Below are 9,366 nucleotides of genomic sequence, written 5' to 3' on the forward strand. Positions count from 1 at the left end.
CGGTGCCGGGTCAAAGTTGCCTTTGATTAAGTTCGATTAGGGCGAAACCCAAAGACTCGTAATTTTGCTTTTCATTGGGATAATTTCGGCAAAAAGCGAACAAGCTTTGTTGCCAACAGCCTCCCGAGCTTAAAATTATCTGCTTTAATTGTAATTTTTTGTGGTAGTTTAATAAAGGTTAATACATTTTTTGATCCGATATACCTACATATAAACATGAACGCTGATGATGTCTATCAAATAGCTAGCTTTTTTGATTGTCACGTATATTACAATATTTTTAGGAGTATTTTACTAATCGTTACTAGGTCCTATTGATATATTTTTTTCTCCTTTATGCTCTTAGTTTTGTTGTTACAACATCATATTATTATCTATAAAATGTATCTACCTACCTGTTTATCTAGTCTATCTACCTACCCAGCGAATGTGATTTGCTTTGTGCTTTTGATGAGACAACACCAGACAACACGCACTGACATTCCGGTATAGAGATGGGTTGTTACTGGTAATATTTCTAAGGCGAGTATTTTTCTCAGTAATGTTACCAGTACAATTATTACGGCTAAACTGAAATTTAGAGAATGATGAAAATAGAAAGATAAAACTATAATGCAAAAAAATATACAAACAGTTCATTGTGTAACTATCTACGAGGATATTACATTACGGTGGACAATATTAATAATTGATAAAATGTGTATAAATCACCATACACTTTTTCGAAAAAAGTTATAACCCTACACTTTTTATTAAAATTCTTCTGATACTGATGAAATGGGTTATGCATTTCAATAAAAAAAAAAATTAGAAAATGATATCTTAGTTTTAAATGAGAGCCAACTTTCAGCCCACAATGCGCCGGATAGTTGGCTTCCCCGACTAGTCGGTACACCCCTAATTACTATGTTTTACTCAATAAAATAACAAAAAAAATCATCAAGTCTAATAAAAGTTATTGATTTTGTATCTTACTAGGTTTTGGTACACTCTGGTAGTACTCTTAAATGGAAAAGTATATACTGGTTTCGAGAATATTACCTCCGACCCATCCCTGTTTCGGTAGCTAGAGTAATTTGTGGTTGTAGGATAATATGTACCTACACTCTAATTAATCGTAGTTAAGGAGGTGCTAATATTATTGTGATTCATATGTATTAGTATATATGCGAATTTCCAACGAATCGAATACGACGGACGCAGCAAATCGGTTTCCCAATTGAAAATGTAAAAAATTTCAAGCGAGAAATATCAATTAGTTATTTTATTGCACGCGCTGATAGATAGGTACCTATACACAAATCTCATAACACAACATGTCCCAAGATATTAATCTGGCATGAAAACATAAAGACATATGGCACCCTTTGAGACAGACTGCCATGAAGAACCAAAATCAACTTATTTGCTCAAATTGGTTTGACTCATAACCTCCTTGCACCGCACGACTTACTTAAAAATAATAAAATAAAACGATAACGGGAGTAAATGTCAGCTGTTATTCAAGCAAGCAAACTTTCGCAAGCGTAGAATAATATTTAGGAATATAGAGACCGGCCCGGTATCCCCTTCGCGGGTTTTGCTTTGGAAGGGGTATTTCGTAAGGCTTTGCTTTACCAAAGCCGTTGCTAACTAAAACTCTTTCATTTGACTTTTTAAGCGCTTTATAATACGGGTAAGCTGATACCCGTTCGTTAAGCGTTAACTTCTTGAAGGTGTATCGATTATTTATTATAATGCTTATGCCATTTTCAACTTCCTCTTCGTAAAAATAGAATCAAGTATTGCCTGTTTATGTTTAAAGTGAAGTACTGGTTGTCTAGCGCGTTGGCAGCACAGATGTCATATTTTTTTGAATTAGGAAGGGGATACCCTTTCATTTTAGCGGTATCTCTGAAAGGGAAACCCCTTCCTACAGTTAAGTCAAATGAACGGATAAGCAATTCAAAGGGAAAGCCAATTGTGGGGGTTCTAGGAAGGGTGGACGGGTCCCTAACATGTTGAAAAATTTATTTCACATCGGTGTAGTCTCAAATGTAAAAAAGGTAAATCATAAAGACATATATGTAATCACCTTATTTATGTTGCACTTAGTACTCAGTTTGCCTATAAGTATCTAGTTTGGAAGAAAAATGTTACCATTGGATAAATTATACCGTTCGTTTGTAAATCACGTCCTCCTGTTCTCCAGGAAATGCCTCAAGCGACTATTGATTTCCTATGGCGGACAGAAGCCTCAGTTAATTAAATTTATACATACCTCAGATTTTAGGTTACACCAAGTTCGCATATAACCGGTCGGTGGTTAAAAATAGTTATCCATCACGTATTTTTTAAAATGAAAATAACCTACAGTTTCCACCGGAAGGCCGGTAAAATTACTCGAAATTTTTCACATACTACGTTTAAATTAATAATATAGTGTGAGTAGATTTTTGTAGGCTTAATTAAAATATTTTTGAGAGCTGGTTATTTTCATTTTTAGCATTAAAACTGAAATTTTCCTGCGTTCATGAAACCTAAAAGTTAATTTAAACTTTCTAATCGTTCAAAACAAGAACTACTAAGAGTACTAAGAACTCAGAGTACTTAGTGGAATATTAGAAAATAAAATAAAGTACCTACTTATTATCTAAACAGTACCCATGTCATATTCCAACAATTGGGACGATCCATTCTTACCGTGCAATGAGGTGCAACTACCGTACAACTTTACGAAAAATATTTTTTAAGAAAAAAAAACCGACTTCAATGGGGGATGCCGCTGAAAGTTCACTTATTGTTGATGGTGCACTCTTAGATTCCAGACAATGAAATGAAAAAAAAAACATCTTTTGCCTAATTATGTAGAAATGGAGGTAAAACCACCCACTATTCTAGTAGCATTTCGTATTTGTAAGGGTCGCAGTTCTAACCTAACCTACTTTTCGGATAGCATTTCGTTTCTGTAAGGGTCACAGCTCTAACCTAACCTAACCTACTTTTCTGATAGCAGTTCTGTTCTGTGAGAATCGTAGTTCAAAACCCACCCACCCACCTAACCCACTTTTCTAGTAGCATTTCCGGGTCCGGGTCTGGGTCCGGATCCGAGTCCGGGTCCGAGTCCGGCTGTCCGAGTCCAAGTTTGGGTCAGAGTTCGGTCCGGGTCCGGGTCCGAGTTGGGGTCCATGTCCAGACCCGGGTCCGGGTCCGAGTCCGGGTCCAAGTTTGGGTCTGGCTCCATAAGGAAGAGAACAAATCGCCAAACGTGAACTATGTGTCATTGAAGAGTTCCATTCTGATCATCATCAGCAGTTCCACTTCATCAAATGTCACTTTTTTAAAATATAAATGCTGGATTTGTTGATGAAAATACAAAAATCACTATATGTAAGTATGCCTTTCACATTTGAGGAGTTCCCTCGGTTCCTCGTGGGTCTCATCATCAGAACTCGAGCTTGACAAAAATATGTCTTAAAAACTTAAGTTGCTTAACAAACATAAAGAAGAGGACAAATCGCCAAACGTTAACTATGCGTCATTAAAGTTCCATTCTGATCATCATCAGCAGTTCATCTTCATCAAATGTCACTTTTTAAAATGGAAATGCTGGATTTGTTGATAAAAATACAAAAATCACTATATGTATGCCTTTCACATTTGAGGAGTTCCCTCGATTCCTCATGGATCCCATCATCAGAACTCGAGCTTGACAAAAATGTTTTTTGAAAACCTTACTTGCTTAACAAACATAACGAAGAGGACAAATCGCCAAACTTGAACTATGCGTCATTGAAGAGTTCCGTTCTGATCATCATCATCAGCAGTTCGACTTCATCAAATGTCACTTTTTTAAATGTAAGTACTTGATTTGTGGATGAAAATACTAAAATCACTATATGTATGCCTTTAACATTTGAGGAGTTCCCTCGATTCCTTATGGATACCATCATTAGAACTGCTTTTTGACAAAAACGGGACCAATCTGTATGTATATAATTACAATCAAAAAAATAATTTTCAAAATCGGTCCAGACATGACGGAGTTATGGAGTAACAAACTTAAAAAAAAACATACAACCGAATTGAGAACCTCCTCCTTTGAAATCGGTCACAAAATTAGCATCAAGTATTCTTTATTTGCTCGCAGAGTTTGAGGACCTACTTAGTTAGATTACTATTTGTTCATATTACCTACTCGTATTGCTAAAAACCCTTCGTAAAATAATATTATGGCTTAAAATTTTTGAAGTCACTTCAGCTTTTCCAAGCTACCCCGTTTTAAGGTAACTTGCTTGTTTACTTTTAAAAATTATATCCCATATATAATAATCAACTTACCTTTACATTTGCTGCAGCAATGCTGCACAGAAACGCTGCAGCAGTAACGTTGCTGCAGTCATAATCCGAATGTACCAGTGTCATTACTATTACCACTATCTTTTCGGTGAAGGGAAACCGGTCTCCATTATATCAGCAAAGAAATTTTAAGGTGTGTGTAAAATCTCCAAACCTATATACTCGTAGGTACTAATCGATTACTTTAGACAATATAGCCTATTATTATTATAAATTATAATATATTATTTGGAGCCTTACGTGTCCCACTGCTGGGCAAAGGCCTCCCCCAATTTCTCCACAGTGCTGTCTGACCAATGCTGTGTCTGGCCACTCCTTCAAAAAGAAGTCTAGTTCATCCCGCAATCGCCGGCGGAGTCTGCCAAGTCCCCGATTTGAGTTTTCGGGCTCCCACTGTGACGATTTTGCCACACAACTCATTCGGTATTCGGCAGACGTGACCAGCCCAGTCCCATTTTAGCTTGGCCGCCCTCCGAGCTACATCGACGATTTGGGTTTTGGAGCGCAGCGTGGTGTTCCAGACAATTTGACACCTAATATGCTATGCTCCATGGCTCGTTGGCATGGCACTATAGCCTATTCACTTCAATAACTTTTATTCATGAAAACAGGCCTATGCTCAGGAATGGGACAAATCTAGAATTAAGATTATTATAACTACTCTCCACTATTTCAATCCATAGTAAGTACCTGTTATGTTAAATGAAAAACAATGTATTACTCGGTTGTGAAACCGCCAAGATCAAAAAAATGGACAAACATTTAATAGAACGGAGCTATTGACAACAGTACGATGAACGAATGAATCCCGAGGATTTATGGCGCGTCGGAAGTGAATAAATCGAACAGTTATTTGTCTGTACGTTTTAAAACAGGTAAGAACATACAACTCTTATTAAACATAAATAATTAAAGTAGATAAAGGGTAGTGTCCTACTGCTGCGCTATGCGCAATTCTTCATCTGTCATTTTACACGTCACGCCCGTCGCTACAATTTTTGTTTATTCAAAAATATAATCGATACAATATTTTTTCTATTGACCACTCTCACTCTATGAGCTAGCAATATTTGCACTAATATTGAAACAAGGAAATATATTCGCAATTGAAATATCGGTTAACGTGGCGAGCCCAATAAGGAAAAATCAAGCTGCGTCTATATTGAAGCCTCAGGTTGTTTATTTATTCCAAACGAGTGGCCATGGAATAAGTCTGTATGAAGTCCCCATTTCTTACGCGCAGAGATTAAGTTACCAAGACAGGAGAGTCCGCAATGCAGTATGTATATTAACTAAAACAATTTAAAAAAATATATATTAAAGGAAAAAATAGAAAAACGAAGAAGTTACGCTTCCGGCAGGACGAACCCGCAGCCTCCGCAATCCGCGCGTGTGTTCCTTTAATATAAAATTTGGAGTACTCGCTGACGTATCTGCTGTTATGGTTAAAAAATTGGTTAAAACCACTAGACTTATATTGACCGGGATATAGACCGTGATTACCTTTTGTATTATTTATGAGCTCCCGATCAATATAAGTCTAGTGAAACTAACCGTGAATCATTCAAAACTCTAATTGGTTAAACCCATCTACTCAAACCCGTTAATGTTTAGGTCAGAAATATTAGATTGGCCCGAACTGGCCGTTCGAATTGGCCTGATTGTGATAGATATCTATTGTGTTAAAACCATCATTTAATTGATGTTTAAGACCAATGATGCTCACAAATATCACAATTATTCACTATTGTTATTGTTTAAAAAATACTGTTGTACCAAATTCATAGAAAGTATGCAGCCCATGCCCAGCCCCATAATAAATGTTCTTTTCAGTTATGATATTGCTGGGAAATACTAGGTCCTTCTTGTATTGCGTACGCAAAACCATAACGGCTACGCTAACAGCTGACATTTACTCCATCTAATGTCTTCCTTAATCTGAGCTTTGGTACCTAAGTTTAAACGTCGCGCGGGTAAGAACGAGTCCCGAAACTCAGGAGGGCAATCCGTATTTAAAAATCGATAGCATTAACTGCCGGCTATAAGAACTATCACGCCGACCCATGTTTCTTGCTTTCACCTACCAGTACCATGTATGGGTGTGGTTTTAAGTTTGATCTGGTACTTTATGGCGAGACACTTTTCAAATGTAACATACGATTGTTATGGATGGATGGGGCATAGCTTAACAACAATAACAAAAGTAAAAAATAAAGAAAACATATTATCTGAATTAATCGCTTTGTAAACTATGTAAGAATATTAATTATCATTGTCCTGCCAAGGTTCATATTTGGAAGAAAAAAGTACCCGTGTTTAAAATACATATTTGCTTTCTTATTTTTTACGTTAGTAAAATATTTTTCAACATCTCTGCTTAGAATATTTGTCGATCGCAATCAAACTAAATGTACAGCTAATTCCATGTAAGAAAATATTTTTTTATCGTTCTGTTTTTATTTATTCTTTGGGCAAATAGCTTTGGCAAAGATTAGTATTTACCGAGCCTGCCGGCGCGACCCTGGATTAAGAGGAAAGGGGATGGCCGCTTCTTCATACAAACGTAGTCCCCATTTTCCTCTGGAATTTGTCATTATGGAAAATATTTGTACATAATTTGATGTAATTAACCATAGCAGCTATGCCCCTTACGTTGGACTTTTTTGGATTTTTTGATTATAGCAAAAATTAGGAGCGAAAAACAGATTTCGTACAAACTTTTAAATTAAATGCTAGGAGCATTTAATTACTATAATAATTGGTGCATTTTCTATGAAAAGGGACCTTATTGTCAATAGCGCTTACGCCGCACAGCGTCGCGCGGCATTGTATTTATATCGGAGCATCGTTTAAAATAATGGCGTAAGCGCCATCGATAAAAAGGGTTCCTTTTTATAGGAAATACCACAATTAAAAATTCGAAAAAACCCAAACGTAGTATAGCTGTGGTTGATATACAACAAATTGTGTCGAAATATTCTCAATAATGTTAATATCCAGGGAGGAAAATGAGGACTACCTTTGTATGAAAAGGCGTGGGTCCTCCACTTTCATCTTAAGACGACGACTGCGGGGCACATTAACTACGCCAGCGGATCCAATTTTTAACTGTTGACTATTGCTTTATAAACCCGATTACGGCAACGACTATCATTTAACATTTGAGTTAATGCTGATTTACCCGAGGAGGGCGACAAAACGCACGCTCCGATCATGCACGCTCAACCGGCTCAACGCTCAACGCTCAACGCTCAACGCTCGACGCTGATGCTAACCTATATGTACTGAAACATTTGTTGTCAACAATCCGACCGTTTCGAACAATACTTATAAGGTGTCATATTATGACTAAAAATTCCTAAATGTTTACTAAGGTTTCCTTGCCGACGCTGGCCATAAAAGCTTGTTTTATTTAAAAATAGAATTCCGGACGTGAAATATTCTCATATTAGCCAACCGGCACTCGGTATAGGATGACTTAAATTTGATTTCGGAGATAGGTATTCGAAATGTGCAGTGAGTTCTTGAAATTGAGCAGGATTTTTCCGGGAATGCAATAGAATATTACAGTCGCAACATCGAGGGTAAAGTAGGTTCGAGACTTCGAGTCACCGAATGGAAACTGACTGCATGAAGATTGATAGGCGTCCACCCGAACGTTCTCAAAGGGAATTCCGTAGTTGACATTTTAAACTGAAATAAAGTTACATAATTATCTTTCTTAAAAAGCAAAGTGCTCTATTTTGCTATTATTACAAATGCGTTTGTAAACTTCGATACTCATGTGTCATTAATTATTCTGTCTCATACGTCAGTAATTTTTCCACTTTTAAATTTATTCTAAGCTTAATCGAATCGTTCGCAGACTTATATTGACCGGGATATAGACCGTGATTACCTTTTGTATTATTTGTGAGCTCCCGATATTTCGACGCAGTTACATGCATCATGTTCACGGGTGACTGAAGATAGCGGGTGGGTGTCAAAGTTGTGTAGACAGCGCTCTGTCTACCCTCATTCTTGCGCGTCGGCTGCGTTCACTTTCAAACGTTACTAACGGTCGCATTCACACTTGTTGGTCCGGTCGCGTTCACAATCGTTGGTCTGTCCAAACACACTACACTCACGGTGTCACTACGCGTGTTTGATCGGGAGCTCACAAATAATACAAAAGGTAATCACGGTCTATATCCCGGTCAATATAAGTCTAGTGAGACCGTTCGCAGACGTTTCTGCTTGTTAAAAATTTGTTTAGAATGGGTAGCACATCGTAACTGGTGAATTTCCAATATGACTTGGAACTCCGGTGGCCGTTTAAGAAGTGTAACGCTTTTACGGTAGATGTCGCTAGGGTCCCCTAGACTCATATAGTGGGAAGATTTGCTGACTATGGATGAGGTCTTGGTGGCTCAGTTGGCAGAGCGCTGGAGTATAGATCCAGAGGCCGTGAATTCAAGTCTCACCCAAGGCAGTAATTTTTCCACTTTTAAATTTATTCTAACCTTAAGGTAATTGTAGGTAACCAAAATTATTAGGCCTGAATAGGATTGTTTCAAAGCATTCAAACTTAAATATGCCTGGAGAGTTTACAAAAATACATTTTCATAGCAACCGAAAACTTTAACTTAAAAATAACCTTTTGTTTTACACGCACCGCACCGACAATTTTCATTTTCAATTTTCAACTTGGAAGAATAATGTCAATACGCCCGCGAGTACGTACGGCCCAATTCGAATAATGCTTAAAAGATGTCACAGCGATACGATACCGATCTGTCAATAGCTAGCCATACACGCACGGATTTGCCCGTTGGATCTGCCTGAAAGATGTGTCTGGCGGACACATCCGTCAATGTGTGGCGAGAAATAGACACAAATTTGTCCGCCGGATGCCCGTCTGCTGCCCATCTCTGTGTCTATTTCTCGCCACACATTGACGGATGTGTCCGCCAGACACATCTTTCAGGCAGATCCGACGGGCAAATCCGTGCGTGTATGGCTAGCTAATAATACGCCTGGGAGGCATTG

At 37.8% G+C, this 9,366-nt stretch overlaps 1 non-coding gene across 1 annotated transcript; it reads left to right on the plus strand.

The window, feature by feature from the left end:
* The first annotated feature begins 8,736 nt into the window (after nucleotides 1–8,736).
* On the plus strand, nucleotides 8,737–8,809 carry Trnay-aua (transfer RNA tyrosine (anticodon AUA)). The gene has a single exon. It is a non-coding gene; the product is annotated as a tRNA-Tyr (tRNA).
* Nucleotides 8,810–9,366: the final 557 nt, after the last annotated feature.

This window comes from Cydia strobilella, chromosome 9 (genome assembly GCF_947568885.1).
Source record: "Cydia strobilella chromosome 9, ilCydStro3.1, whole genome shotgun sequence".
In the NCBI taxonomy this organism is placed as follows: domain Eukaryota; kingdom Metazoa; phylum Arthropoda; class Insecta; order Lepidoptera; family Tortricidae; genus Cydia; species Cydia strobilella.